This window comes from Panicum virgatum, chromosome 8K (genome assembly GCF_016808335.1).
Source record: "Panicum virgatum strain AP13 chromosome 8K, P.virgatum_v5, whole genome shotgun sequence".
Classification (NCBI taxonomy): domain Eukaryota; kingdom Viridiplantae; phylum Streptophyta; class Magnoliopsida; order Poales; family Poaceae; genus Panicum; species Panicum virgatum.
Window position 1 is genome coordinate 16,718,205 of NC_053143.1, and position 16,237 is coordinate 16,734,441.

Below are 16,237 nucleotides of genomic sequence, written 5' to 3' on the forward strand. Positions count from 1 at the left end.
ATAAAAGACGTGACTGAAGAAATCAGAAGGGGAACAGAAAGCAGAGATATAGGTGGGGAAGGAGAAACGTACCTCTGGGATCTCGAAAATGGATGTCATTGCCAGAGGAGGAGTTCTTGGACTTGAATCTTTAAAACCCTAGAGGGTGTTTTGGCTGCGATGGCGGCGGCGGAGCAGATGTGTTCTTGAGCAGAGAAGGATGCAGAGAATGCTACAGTAGAAGTGCCAGCGAGAGAGGAGACGCAGATATTTATAACCTTTGCCCAAGGGCAAAATGGGGATTCAGTGCACTGTTTGTTTAGGAGACAGAGATCCGTTTAAACATTGGCAAGCATGATTAGAGTTAATTTCGGAGCAAAACAAATTACTCCGAAACTGGAGGGCATGTGTTGACACCATTTTTTGACATATGTCAAGGAAGGTGATTCTTGTGAAGGGAAGGCCGCCGATTTGAAAAAAAACCAAAAGATGCACAGTATTGAGTTGCCGATGAAGTCAAGGAAGGAGAAGAGGACCCGGACTCTAGAGAATCTTGATGATTTGGTTGTAATATTTTAAGTAGTTTGCCTTTTAGAAAGTCTTTTCTTTTTAGTCAAGTAATGTTTGCCGTGATCGGTTAGGACTTGATAGTGCTAAGCTATATATATCAGTTGTAAGGGACCGTAAAAACTTGATACAAATCCAATACAACAAACTTTACAATTCCTTTGCACTTTTTCGGCGACTTCGCCTTTTCTGTTCTTTTTTTGACGAGTTCTTTCAAGTTGATCAAGGATGCCTCACATTCGAGCGATTTGATTTGCTGGTGAGTTTTCGTTTTACCGAGTATATTTGAGCTTTAGCTACCGGGCGCATCGCTGTGGCTTCGTTCAAATCTATTCAAAAGTTATCGAGTTTATCTAGGCTTTGACTTCTGGGCGCATCGCTGTCGTCTTGTCTAGATTTATTCACCAATTATCGATATCGGCTAGATTTGTAGGTTTTCCTATGCTTTTTGGCCATTATCACATCTAAAAACATACTAGATTGGCTTTAGGTTTTGGAGTAACACTTTTGTTATCTCAAGAGCCGGTTTAGATCTGTTTTTAGCTTCACATCATCTGAGTTACATATTCGTAGCTTAGATCTTGTCATACATACACGATCAGCTGTTCAAAGCCGGTTTTGTCGTTTAGTGTATCGGCTGATCCTGCCGATATGCTCGTTTACTGCACGCTTGCATTTAATATCTTTTTGTTATCTATAGTATCGGCAAAGAGATACGCTCTCGAATTTGGCTTTGTTTTCTCCCTTGTCAATTTCAGGTCAAATTGACTGGCACACTTGGTTGACTTTCCGTGACTCGGTGAACACTTGCCCTCGGATTCCAGTGTGTTGATTTTTGCATCAACAGAAGCCTTCTCCAATCTTGGAGTATAGCGCGATGGAGCTGGAGAGTGATGATGAACTCTCCCGTGAGATCCAGTCCGCCTTGGCGGCCGCGGAGCCCCCCGTGACCACCTCGCCCGCAGCACCTTCTTCATCCACATCGACATCTTCTGGTTCGTTGTCTTCGTCAAGTGGCGAATATGTCAAAGGGCGCGGGTCGGGGTCCAAAGAACAGGCCACTGCCTCAGACGCGGGTGCGGGCCCGAAGCTCCCTGAATCTGGGTCGGCTGGTTTAGCCGGTCGAAGGCCCGCGGCCTCCACTTCTACGGAGGGCAGCAGCTACAACGTTAGCACCTCCAATCCTGTTGAGGTGGCTACTGCTCTCGGGATGCCGGAGGCGAGGTTGATCGGGGGCAATATTGTTGGAAGCCTCCGATTCTCAAGCAGCGACCGGGAGAGTCGATTTCTTGCCGAAGCCGGCTCCTTCTTCGGTTTGCCCCTCATGGAAAGGCGTTTGATGGCCTCTGATGTAAGCCAAATCCTTCAAGACGTCGAGGACCTCTCCTTGAAGGCCTTCATTGCCTCCCACTGCGCTTCCCGCCGATTGAGGATTGACAACGAACGGACTTCGCAGTTGGCGGGAGTGGAGGAGCGTGTGGCCAGCCTGGAAAAAGAGAAGGCCGCTCTTGAGGAGGCCCTGGCCGCTATGCGCACCGAGGCGAAGAGTAATGCTGAGATGGCCGAAGCCGCCCGCCGGGATGCTCGCGCAGCGGAAGAGGCGAAGGCCAGTGCCGAAAAAGCTAAAGCAGAAGCCGAGGCGGCCCGGAAGCTTGACGAGGACGCGCGCCCATGGGAGAGAAACTGTCCAGCGATGGTGCACCGCTATCAGCTCCGCATCTGATTTGGTGCAGGCTGATATGCATGGCCTGCGTGAGTAGTTTGGCCTCGACCCCCCGGAGATGTTGCAGGAAAACCCTTCGAAGTGTCGGAGCTCTTCCGCTGGATCCGTGCTAGCTTGGCGATGGCCAGGTCTGGCGCGGACTTCAAATGTGAGCTGTCCGCTACAGTTGCGGCACGGACACTTAGCGCGGCCATCTGCGGTTTGCTTCCGGCGGAGAGCAGCTCTTCGACAGGCATTATGAAGGCTCAGATGCGGCTTCTTCGGGATGCGTCTTTTGAGTGGCCTCCGCTGGACTCCTTGCGCCGCGAGTCTCTTCCCACTTAGCCAAAGAACATCGCCAAGAACTTCGCCAAGTACTTCCACGAGAAAGGCCGGGGACTCGTTGACCTAGAGCTGGAGCGCATGAAGGATCAGGACGTGTTTTTCTTGGAGTTGAATCATTTTTGTTTTCCTTCTGCTAACTGACAAGTTTGTATTTTTCCAGATCCAAGAAAAAGTGGAGATCTTCGCTCGAGGTGTGCTTGGCGAAGCAGATGCTGGCAACTTGCGCAGCGGTGCTCCCGGAAGTGGTGGAGACGAGGCCCCTAGGCAAGGCGAAGGCGGAGCGCCCAGAGGGCAAGAGGACAGCGCGCCGAAGACTGGGGAGGTGTGAGAGGCGAAGGCCGAGTGATTTTTTTGTTTTTGTCTTTTGTACTTGAACAAAACATTATTGTATCTAACGCCTTCGGTGCCTGTGGAGGACCCTGCTTTGGCCCCTGCGCGGATTACCGAAGGTATCGTTCCCTAGCGCCTAAACCATGGGAATTTTTATGTTTCTGGTTTAACTTGGGAGAAAATTCATGCTCGTCACCCTTGGCTTTCATTCGAAGATTTCTGGTCGAACGGAAAACGTATATATGAATACCGCAATACCGATACGAAGCGATTTTTCGCAGAGTTCCAATGTGATCCTGAGAAACATGCCAAGGTTCTTGCCGAGCGCAGGCTTCGTCGCGAGATAAAATGACTTCTGGACACTGATAGGCCCTATAGTGCACCCATGGGCCTTCTAGAGCCGAAGCTGGAACCCGTTGATGAAGCGCCAACGCCCCACGAATTCATGTATCGTCGAAGAGGCATTTTTGACGAAGAGTCCGTTTAATATTGCGTTACTTTGGGTTGCAGGGGTTGATTTTGAATTCTTTCTTCAACAAACTGCCGAAGGGATTATGGATCGCGTGGTCCGTGAACTTATAAGCGAAGCGGACCGCATTGTATTCGAGGAGTCCTTGGATGTAACTGTTTGATGTAAACATTTGCTGTTGAACAATATGTATTGTAATGGAATATTGTCATAATAAAGTGATGGCCAGAGGTTTGTTTTTGTTGTGTTGCCTCTTCGGCCGTGCATAATGTTATGTTGCGAAGTGCCACCCCCCCTTTTTGTTTGGGCGAAGAGACAACACAGCTCATGCCTTATTCGATGGCCCCACGGGCGTGCGAAGGGTAATTTCGTGAAGCGCCACCCCCCTTCGCTCATCCGGCGGGGTCGGCGAACCGTTTTTTGTTGCTTTTAAGTAACTAGCCACCCCACTTCACTTTTGCTCGAGGAGGGGGTTCCTCGTCTTTTTGTCCTTCGCTTTTGCCTTCGGCTTTCGCACGATAGGACTTTCCTGCCTTAGGCTTTTCGCTCATAAGGTCTTCATTAGGTGGTTTCTGGCTCTTTAGCTTGAGAAATCGCACCTAGCCTTCGGTTTTCACACGATAGGACTTTCCTGCCTTAAGCTTCTCGCTCATAAAGACTTCTCTGCCTTAGGCTTTTTGCTCATAAGGACTTTTCTTCCTTAGGCTTCTCGCTCGTCAGGACTTTTCTTCCTCCGCGTTCTATGTGAAGGGGTTTCTTCTTTAAATTCTTGGGAAGTGAAGCTAAGGGATGCTAAGCCCCAATTTGGCATTGTGTCCCGTGCTTACTTCTTCAAAGCATCATTGCTTGTTTTTTCGCGCCGATGACTCCCCACTTCACTTGGCGAAGAGGGATAGACGCTTCGGCGCCTTCAGAATATACCTGTTTCTTTGAGATTTTTCTTTTACGGAGGCCTTGTTTATATTTCACAAGGGGTTACATAGGGTTCCACCTCGTTAAAAACCTCACACCTTCGACCCCCAATTTGAATGTGCAAAGGCTTCCCCTGTGAGGAAAAGAGTACGGTCCCTTCGATACATCGTGTGAATCTTAGCAAACAGAAATAAAATTTGCATAAAAGAAAAACTAAACTACAAGCCCCTTCGGTTATTTCCCTCCGGCGGCTTTTACATCGTTCCTACACGTAGTACTTTTGTAGCATGTCCTTATTCCATGAGTATGGGTCTTCGGCGCCCTCCAGTGCGCGAAGTCTGCAGGCTTCTGGCCTCGCCATTGAGGTGACGATAAATGGGCCTTCCCACTTGTTGTGCATTTTGAATTTCTGTTTGGCCTTCGGGATTCTGCGGAGCACAAGATCCCCATCCTTGATACTCCTAGGCTTCACTTTCTTGTTCTTCCATCTTCGAGTTTCTTCCTGGTATTTGCCAAGCTTGTATCTTGCCCGCTTCGATCGTGTCGATCGATGGCTTTATGTCTTCTTCTATTGTATTTGCCCCTTCGGTTGTTCTCCAAGATTTGAGTTTGATTTCCTCTGGTGTCACAGCCTCTTCGCCGTACACTAGCTTGAATGGGGTAAACTTTGTGGCCCTCGACTCTGTCGTGTTGTGGGACCAAATCACTCTTGGCAGCTCATCAGCCCATTTTCCCTTTGGTAATTCAGTGATGTTGTTTTTTATGCATGCGAAGATGATGCCATTGGCCCTCTCCACCGCGCTGTTTGATTGCAGGTGGTAGACCGAAGTGAAGCATAGCTTTGTTCCCAACTGTGTGGTGAAATCTCTGAATGTTGCACAGTCAAATTGCTTGCTGTTGTCTACGGTGACCTGCTTCGGTACGCTGAAGCGAAAGACGATGTTTAGCCAGAAAAACTTCTGTAATGCTCCGACAGCGATGTCTCTGAGCGCCTTGGCTTTGACCCATTTCGAGAAATATTCCACTGCGACTGCAACGTACTTGTAGTTTCCTGGTGCTGTGGGTAAAGGCCCAACGATATCGATGCCTCACCACACGAGGGACCACACCGGAGGCAACAACTGCACTTCATCGGGTCGGATTTTGCTGTATGGTGCATGCCTTTGACAGTTTGGGCATGTTCGAATCACGTCGTGTGCGTCTGCCACCGCTGAAGGCCAATAGAAGCCTTCGCAAAATGCTTTGCCTACCAACGCCCTTGTTGCAATGTGCGAAGAACACATTCCTGCATGAATCTCTTCGAGCAATTGTATGCCCTCTTCGCGAGAAATGCACTTTAGGAGAGGTGCGCAGACCCCCCCCCCCCAGTATAGGTCTTCATTGATGATTCTATAGTTCTTGGCGCGGGCGCGAAGCGCCATTCTCTTTTCTTCCTTCTCATCTTCCGGGACAAAGTGCCCGCGAAGATAGGCCATTATGGTTCCCTTCAGTCTTTGCTGGTTATGGCATTAATGAATTTTGTGGGCTCTTTGGCACAGTTGACGGAGCTTTGCTTTAAAGTTTCGAAGTACACATCAGGTGGCAATGGATCATATTGTGCTGCAGCCTTCGCCAATATATCGGCTTGCTTGTTTTGTAATCTGGGGAACTTCGTATGCTGAATCCGAGGAAATACTTCTCCATGCTTCGCACAACTGCTAAGTACTTTACCAGCTCTGGCTTCAGCACTCTGTTGGATTAGCTGATGTGCCCCGTGATTAACTCAGAGTCAGACCTGATGGATAGCCTTTGCGCTCCCAGCACTCTTGCCTTCCGAAGACCCAAAAGCAAGCCTTCATATTCTGCAACATTGTTCGTACACCCTTTGAAGTCGAGCCTCACTGCATATTTCAGCTGTGTGACCGAAGGGGCTATTAGAATTGCCGAAGCCACAGCTCCATCTCTCTGGTATGCCTCATCACATTCAAGCTGCCATATTGTTTCAATCTTAGGTGGTTCATGCGAAGGCGTGGTCGGAGTCCAGTCTGCGATGAAATCTGCCAAGACCTAGGACTTGATTGCCGTTCTGGGAACGAAGTCAATTGTGTGTTCTGCTAGCTTTGTGGCCCACTTGCCAATTCTGCCGGAGGCTTCTCTGTTCTCAAACATATCCCGGAGAGGGAAAGAAGTTGCAACTTTTATCTTGTGACTTTGGAAGTAATAGCGAAGCTTCCGCGAAGCCATAATAATTGCATATGCCATTTTCTCCCTTTCTGAATACAACAGCTTCGAGGCACAAAAAGGCTTCGGAGACAATAAATGGGAACTTGCTTAAGTTCACCTTCGACTGAGCGCTCTTCAATGAGAGCTGCACTGACCGCCGTGCCCAAAGTGGCGATGTACAATAAAAGCTCCGCCTTGTCCGAGGGGCTGGACATGATGGCCAGATTTTCTATGTATGCCTTTAAAGCTTCGAAGGCCTTCGTTTGCTCTTCTCCCCATTGCATGTTGCCATACCCTTTCAAAGCCTTGAAAAATGGGAGACATTTCTCTGCCGACCTGGAGATGAATCTGTTCAGCGAAGCCAGCCGGTCCGTCAACTTCTGGACCCCTTTCTTCGTACTAGTAAGTTAGCCCGTGCTAACACTACGGGTTAAAAAATAAACATATTTAAGTGCAGCATCACATAATTATACTCAGAAAGAATGCATACAGGGCTGTGATAAGACCAGGAGCCTAAGTAAATAGCTTGAATTTCTTCTGTTGCAAATCCATCTATACAATTCGACACCTTTTGTCAAGGCTATAATCTCTGGAACGTTTGAACTTGAGAAAAGCTGCCTATCCTTATGTGGGAAGCACACCTCTGAAAGCCCTAGTGTCTTAGATAGATTGCAATAAAACAAAAAATCTAGTACAATCCAATGCGAGCGAATTAACAACTCAATAATCAATAAGCAGTACAATCAAGAAATGATAAATTCTTGATCATATCCATGCAACTGAAAGAAATTCTTGAGATCAACATAGTTACAGATGTGCTATAATCTATATAAAAAGTAAAAGTAATTTAGTTAGGAAAGCTATGCACGTAACAAATAAATCACATAACTTGTTGTCTACTCGTGATTAAATTGACCCACACCAAAGACAAAAGGTCACTGAACTCAATTTCCTTTACAGATGAAGACTGAAAGTGATTAACTAATTAGTTGGTTAACTTAGCATAAAGTTGTCACAGTCGTTCGAATTCCAGCTTATTTCATGGCATTCCACTCAACAAGCCACATAATAACATGCAGAGTCATTAATTGGCATTCCAATTTATTCATATCCGGGCAGTGGGCAGCCTTCACCAGTCCTATCTGCGTCGGAGATGGCACCAGCCATCAGCAACGTTGAGCAGGCTGTCGAAGACCAGTGCAAATCAAATAACCAAAAGGCATGTTCAAGTTATGAAGCATCCAATGAGATATATTTATGATTCACACAAAAAAAGAGAAACGGAAAAGGAAGCCTATCTTAATTGAATCAAAATATCAATAACATTTTTCAACATTAGTGGTCACATCAATAACCAAGCATTTGCATGTCAAAAATTTTCTATTCATGTAACAATAATATCCCAAGAATTTGCCTGCCATCTATCTAAGAGAATTACAGACTTGAGTCGACCCAAAGAATACAAACATCAGCACCTTGCGAAATTCTTGTATCTTTTCTCTCATAACCAGTGATCCACAGATTGCTTGCATCTTTCTTTTAGAGAAAAAAACAGAGCGTAAAAAAATTAGTGACGCGAAAGGGTGCCTAGCTGGATTGGTTAGTTGGCCTCAGTAGCACTCCTCAGGTCCTGGGTTTGACTCCCGGTGGGAGCGAATTTCAGGCTAAGATTAAAAAAATCCTCTCGCCTGCCTACACGCCAAAACACATGGAAATAGGTCCCGGCTCACCCCGGCCCGCTCTAACACGGGTTACGGTATGGGTTACGACGCCCCTATGTAAGGGTGGGGTAGGGGTTCGGGGGTTTTCTTGACCTACGTGAGATGTCTTCTTCTTACATTAATGCCCGGGGTAGCTTGCCCCTCGCAGGTCGAGTTTTTTTAAAAAAAAATTAGTGACTGTCATTGCCACTACCCAGCAGGCATTTCCATAGTTCAAGGATCTAGCATTCCAGTATGTAAAGAGATACGGCGGTGACATAGTATCAGCATAGTTCCTCAAATATTTCCAAAAGACACAAAAATAAATATTTCGCACATTCCAGCAAATTGCAATGCAAACAACTCATCATTGTCTGTCTTTTGAAAAGATAAACTGAATAAGCATCCTCTGTTGGCCCTGTTTGAACTATGGAAAAGCATTTCACTAAGAATTTTGCTCATTGATGTGAAATTCATAATCTAAAATAAAAACTGAATGTAGGAGAAGGAAAAAGTACTACCTTGCCTCACAGAAAATGTTGTTTATACAGCAGGCCTTCACCTTGAGTCTGATAGCCTATATATCCATCGGAAGTATGCATGTTTATTTCTACTAAATTCAAAGAGAAGGCAAATTATACAAGTTCAGATGTATGCATGCAGTTTACAGATCTCAGAACCAAATTAATCGTGAGGGCAAGATAAAAGTGAAAAAAACAGTAGCGTACATAATGATGAAAGTTAACAAAGAAAACTCTAAGCACTCCAATTTATTCTTCCTTGCAACTCGTTCAACTGGAACAATTCGTCCAAGTCGCCGGCGACGCCGGCGTTTGCCGGTGATCGAAGACGTGGTCCGACAGCACGGCTTCCGGGCGGCGCCCGTCGGCCCCGCGCAGCACGCCGGCTGAAGGGCACGCACGCGTAGGGCGCGCGCGGCACGGCCGGAAGCGCAGGCCCTGACGCGGCGTGGACAGGCGGCGGTGGACGCCCCTGACGGCGGCGTGGGTGGCCGGCGGTGGATGCCCCTGACGTCGGCGCACCGGCCGGCGTAGGAGGAGGCGGTGGTGGCGCGCCCAGCCGGCGGAGGAGGAGGCGGTGGTGGTGTGCCCGGCCGGCAGAGGAGGCGGCGGCGGAAGCGAGCCCCTGACGGCCGCGCGCCGGGCGGTGTAGGAGAAGGCGACGGTGGTGTGTCCGCCCCGCGGAGGAAGGCGGCTTGTTTTTTTTCACGAGATTGGTCCGCCGCTTCTTAAGGTGGACGGGTGGTGGGGATCTTTGGATTTGGAGCCCGCAGGGGTGCGGGCCGAGCGGCGTTGAAGCCTTTTGCTGTGGTCCGTCCGTTTGCAGTGCGATGTAATCTGGGCTGTTCGTTTGGCTGAAGGGGAATGTCTGGGTACAATTTTTTGGTTCGCCTGGACTTGCTCTCTCAGCGTGCAGGCTTTGGCGAGGTTGACCTAGCCAAAATCAAAGTGATGCTTTAGTGGATGGATTAGTGGCTTCATGCGCCTGATGGCCTCGATTTTTTCAGGGTTCGCTTCGATACCCCTTTCAGTGATCATACAACCTAGTAGCTTGCCTCTTCGGACGCCGAAGATGCACTTTTCAGGATTTAGTTTCAGTCCGTGTCGGCGAAGGTTTGCGAATGTCTCGCGAAGATCTTGAATGTGATCGCCCCTTTTCTTGCTTCGTACGACCACGTCGTCAACATATGCGGAGATATTTTTGCCCAATTGGTCTCCGAGTACTTTCTTGATCATTTTGTTGAAAGTACAGCCTGTGTTGCAAAGGCCTTCTGGCATTCTCACGTAGCAGTATGTCCCAAAGGGAGTGGTGAAGCTGGTTTTCTCTTTGTCTGCCTTGTTCATGAAGATCTGATGATAGCTGGAGAAGCAGTCCAGCATGCTCAACATTTCTGAGCCGGCTGCCGCGTCGACCAATGTGTCGATGCGTGGCAAAGGATACTCGTCCTTCGGACAAGCCTTGTTGAGATTCGTGAAGTCTATGCACATTCGCCACTTCCCATTCTTCTTCGGCACCATAATAACATTTGCCAACCATTCTGGGTATTGCACCTCTATTGACGGCCATTATTTCCCATTTTGGCCGTCAATTTCTCGAGAATAAATTGAGCCTTGCACTATGTTCCATATATATTTTACCTAATCCTAACAAATTCCACAAGTTATGGTGGTTTGAGATGTTTTGTAGGATTATGCTCAGAATATGTAAGAAACAACACTAAATGGAGCATCTACAAGGATGGTGAAACATGGATATAAGATGACACCATTATAAACATTGTCAAATGCCAAATTTGACATTGCCATATTGAAGAGCTCGTTGAGATGATCGAATTGGACATTTGGTTCACCCAATTCGGAGTCCGGATGCAAAAGATATGCAAATTACAAGTTTCGGACTCGTGTCGTGCAGAGGCTGCAGGCCGGCCGGCCTGGCTTAGGCCGGCCGGCCCGGCACCTCTGCCAAACACATCTTGCCTTTGCCTGGCCACAAGACCACTAGGGACCCTCCAATGGACCCCTATGAACTAGATATACAAGCAAATATAAAAGTTATGACCGAAAGGCCTAGCACATGGATTAAAAGACCCATTTGCAGCACTTACCGAGATCTTTTGGACCGGAGCACCACCATGGACTTCATACACATGTTGATCAGCAAGCTCGTGAAACGGAGGGCCGAGACGTGCCAACTCCAGGCCGGCCGGCCTAGGGGAGGCCGGCCCGCCTACAAATTTCAGCTTTGAACCAACACAACCTACACCGACATCTAGAGAAGATCAGGAGCGTCCACGAGAAGGTCGGTGCCGAACAGAGAGAATCCCAGGCCGGCCGGCCTAAGGGAGGCCGACCGGCCCCACTTTGCAGCGTCTCAAGCTCAGCTTTGGCGTGGAAGTTAAGCACACCGACTACAACTGCTTACCACTGACGCTACCTGTTTTACCGGCCAAGAACCGACCTTGGAGTGCTATAAATAGGCCTCCACCCCTCACTTGTGAGACACACACCAAGGAGTTCTCTCTTCTCACTTTTACTTTCTAGAGTAGGTTAGGTAGTTGGGAGTTAGAGTCGAGTCGAGCTTGTCTCGGGATTCCAGAGTCGTCATCGGAAGTCGGTATAAGCTCTTGTATCCTTTCCTTTGACATTTATCAATATAGTTATCTTCTTTATCTTTTAGAGTCAGCTTTACTTTCCGTATTATTTATCTTCTCAAGTTATCTTGCTTGTGTGCAGAAGTAATTCCTTTTGCTTAGTCTTTGTACCTTTCTTGTTTATTGAGATCTTACCTTACGGGTTTTCTCGCCCGAACTAGGGAACTCAAGTTAGGTCCCTAGGTTGAGGGGGATTTCTCTTGTACGCGACAAGAGAAATCCTAACACCGAGTACGGACGTGGTGTCCGAGCTTAGTGTTAGCTAGAAAGTGTGTTCGACCCCACGGTACCGTTGTGGTATGCGGCAGGTGGTGACAACCCTGTCCATCCCTTGTAGTCCACCACATTCGGATGTTTTCATAGCAGTAGTGCCGACTGCCATTGGACTCCCTTCTCACCCCAGTCTGAGTCCTTCCCTGAGGCCGCCGAAGTAAGCTCTAGGGTCCCGATAACTAGTTAGGAGCGAGGTTTAGTCTAGAGAGGCTAGCTCAATAGTTTAGAAGTGTTTTAGGAGTCTTTCTCGCTCGTTGTCCTCCCAGCTACTTATCTCTCTAAGGATTAGAGTCTCCTGTGTCAGACAGTCATCGTGGCCATTATCTTATCTATCATATCAGGCTTACCCCCACTAAGTTAGTCGGTTGATATATCTGGTAAGGTTTGTCATTTGATTCTTCGATACTCTTTATCCATAGTGCTTCCCTGAGGAAAATTACGATACCCTGGAATACTCCAAGGTGAAGTGCTACAATGGTGATTCTGTGCGCTTGCGGAATCTATATTCTATTGAGCATAAGAAATACCAACAACCTCGCGAATAACTCCCGCGTCCAGTAACTTTTGCACCTCGCCCTGCGCTGCCTTATGCCTTTCTTCGGACATTGACCTCTGGCCCTGCTTTACTGGTTTTGCCTTCGGGTTTACTGTGAGCGTGTGTTCGATGACTTTTCGACTGACTCCTCGCAAGTCCGACGAAGACCAAGCGAAGACATCTTGATTATTCCGCATAAACTGTACGAGTCTTGCTTCTTCAGCCTCCTCGAGCTCCTTGCCAATGACCAGCATGCGGTTGGGCACGTCTTCGCACAGTGGTACCTTCTTTGTGTGTTCCGCTGGCGATACCCCTTCGGTTTTCTGGTTGCTCTTCATGTCCTCGGTGATAGATGCCTCGGTGTCCTCTTCGGACGCTTCTATTGCATGTACAGTCTTGTTGGTGCTGGATGCGTTGTCTTCCAATTTGCATGCTTCTTCTTGGTTGCCGAAAACAGTGACGACTCCTCCCGCCAAAGGCATCTTCATGCACAAGTATGGCTGATGAATTACTGCTGTGAACTTCACTAGTGTGTTGCGGCTGATGATAGCGTTGTAGGGGTAATTGATGTCCACCACATCAAAGGTTATCGCTTCTGTTCTCTGGGTAGACCCTTCGCCAAACGTGACATTGAGCTCTAACTTGCCTAGAGCTTCCATTCTTTTGCTTCCGAAGCCGATGAGTGGGTACTGTGACTTTTGCAAAGCTTTCTCAGTAAATCCCATCTTGACAAAGCACTGCCAAACAAGGATGTCTGCAGAACTGCCATTGTCAACCAAAATTCGCCCTACATCATTCCCTGCGAAGTGTATTAAGTTCTTGCCAATGTTGGCTCTTATGACGAGGGGGTCATTATAAGGGTAGTGCTGCAGCCGAAGATCTGCCTATGTGAAGGATATCGGGACAGGTGACCACGTGGTTTGGAAGCATTTGCCTTCGCTCACATGAGAGATGGTTCTAAAGTATTCTTTGTGTTGCCTCTTCGTCTCGTGCACTGGCTCGTTGGATCCTCCGGAGATGGCATTGATGATGTTAACCATGCTGCTGGAGGGATTGTCGCCTGCTCTTTCCGGTATCTATCCCGGATCAAGCTTTGGTGGTGGGGGTAGGGGTGTGGAGCTCGTTGACCATGTGTTGGTGTATTGCGGAGCGGGTAGCATTGGCACTGGCTGTTGCGAAGGCAATGGCATTGGTGGTGTGTATGCTAGGTTGTAGTTGTATACCGGATATGATATTGGCCAGTTTGGTGTTGGGGTCCAAGTTGTGGGTGGGGAGGAAGTTTGTTGTGGCGGTTGCGAGGTGTAATTTACTAGCTTCGCTAACAGGGCACTCTGGCGCTCGAGCTCTGCTTTCTTTTTGATGGCGATGGGGCACTCATTGGTCCAATGGCCTTGGTCTTTGCCATGGAAATAACAGAATGGAACTTTTTCTCTTCGACCCCCCTTCTCACTTCGGCCTTTCTGGTGGCAGTCTTCGTGGTGGTATCTGTCTTCGCGGCAAGACCGGTCTTCACGGCTAGACCTGTCTTCGCGGCTAGACCTGTCGTCGCGATGATCTCTGTCATTCCTGCTCTTGTGGTGCCTGGATTCTTGTGGCTCCTCTTTGGAAACACTATTGACTTTTTTTGTTGCTTCGTCTGATCGGCGTGCCATGGCTTCGAGTGCGACCTCTCACTGTTCCGTGACTTCTTCTGCTCGTTCATCTCTTCGAGCCTTCGCCTCTTCGCACGGTCGGATATGCAGTATTCTTGCATTATCTTGAATAGCTTGGTGACCGGCTTCGGCTTGCGCCGGGATAAATACTCTCCGCATGGGCCTAGATTGATCCCTTTTACCACTGAGTCGATGATGCTCTAATCGGCAACATCTGGCCCTCTTGCATGAAGCTTTATGAGGCTCTGAAGGTACTCCTGTAGAGTCATGCTTCCTTGCTTCAAGTTGTGGAAGTCGCAGGACGTGACCTCGTCGGGCCTTATGGCTTGGAAGCTTGCGCGCAACTGAGAGTGAAGCTGATTCGATAACAGTTTGTTCCAGAGGGTATGTTTGCATACCAGCGCTGGGCCAGGCCTCGCAACGCGAGTACGAGTGCCTTCGCCTTGCACGCGGTGCCTCCTCCTGCTGCTTCTATGATGGCTTCGTACTTGTGGAGGAACTCTTCGGGGTCCAACTCTCCGTCGAACAGGGGCAAGACTGCTGGGTTGAGGCGATGGGACTATTTTATTTCCTCCAGTTCTTCGGATAATGGTGTTCTTCGTTGATAACCCCTTCGGTAGTGCTCTTCGCCGTCCGATTCGGAACGGTCTAGAGATCTCTTCGATCAGAATGATCCTTGGATGGACTCTTGGCGGGTCGTGTCGCTGCGAGTTGGTCGTGGCCTTCTCCTTCGGAGGTGGTGGTGGTGGTGGTGGTAGTGTTGCATTTTTTCATGCAGCAGTCGTTGTGCTTGGAGCTTCTCTTGTAGCGCCTTGCAGTGAAGCTCTTTTTCTCTCAACTTGTTGTATTGCTCCTGTCTCTCGGCTTCGGTTAGCATTGTTTCTTTCCCCTTCGCCCTTGTAATCATCTGTGGCTCTACAGCCCCTTCTTGGAGAGCTTGTCTGTTTGCCCTTCGCACCTCTTTGAGTCGAGTGTCAACTCTTCGCATTACTGCGATGTCTTCGGCGGAGATGCCGAGGTCCAGCAAATCGACCTCGTGCTGTCCGTCTGCGATGGTGTCGACGGAGATGTCGTCACCGCTGGCTGCGATGCCTTGTGCGGCAGCAGCTTTGTCTTGCGAAGGCATCGTCGTCGTCGTCGTCGTTGTCGTCGTGTATGCCGAAGTGGTAGTGGTGTCTCTCTTCTTCCTCGCTGCCATGTGTTGTGGTGTGGTGTGTTGAACAGATGGGTGGGCGCCAAACTGTTGGTGGAGAGTGTCTCCGGATTAGACTAACACTACAACAGTGAGGAAATGCACACCCGGCGAAGAAAACAACTCAAGATCAAGTACGAAGGCTTCGCACAACCAAGCAGAATTCTCTCTCTCTATTAATTCTGTCTCCTCAATGTACAGCGATCCGGGTATTTATAGGTGACGGTTCACCTACCAATCCCCGTAATTTACACCGTAATACCCTCTAACAACTATATTCCTAGAATATTCCAAGGACAAAGCCGTATTTTTACATCACCTAGTGGATCATAGCTGGACTTCTACTATTTTCTGGGTCCTGCCTCGTACGTCATCATTTGTCAGCTTGGTCTTCGCTACCCTCGGGAGCTCCGTCTTTATGGAAATCCTTAGGTCACTGCTGAGGGATTCAGCTCTTCACGTGGCTTCGCCGGATGTCTTCTCCTGAAGGCTTCGGATCTTCGCGTGGCTTTGCCGGATGTCTTCATCTGAGGGCTTCGACTCTTCGCGTGGCTTCGCCTGAAGACTTCGGCCCTTCGCGTGGCTTCGCCAGGAGGACTTGGTCGGCGGAACCTGCTTGGCTCCTTCGGTCCGGGTGCCTTCGGTCGATGGCCGAAGGTGGCGTCCCTAACACACCCAAAAATCGAAGAAAAAGAAAAACGCGATGAACAAGAGGATGAACACAAAAATCACTCACATCTTAACGCCCGGAGGACAAAAGGATGTTATGACCTCCATTCCCAACAAAATCTCCAGCAAACCCTAACACGAAACTCACAAAGAAAAAGGAAAAAATAAGAGAGGGGGAAAGAAAAATAGTCCTCACTATGTGGTTTTCCCCCTATAGCCACGAAACGTTTAGGCATCACCACTAATTTGGGTGCAATAGGGGGGTTCTATGGCACCGAAACAGTGATTCGGTTGTAATATGCGTGCCTATTACTACACATAAATTGTGTTGCGATATTTATTTTTTGTGTTGCAACAGGGTGACGCTAATGCAACCATTTTTAGGTTTTGTGTTGCAATTGGTTGGGAATTCTGCTACATCATTTCTGAGTTGCATTAGCATGTCGTGTGTTGCAATAGAAAGGTGCTATGGCGACCATACTAGCGTTGGTTGCTTCTGAACGGCAATATAGCAACGTCTGATTTGGGTTGCAAATTT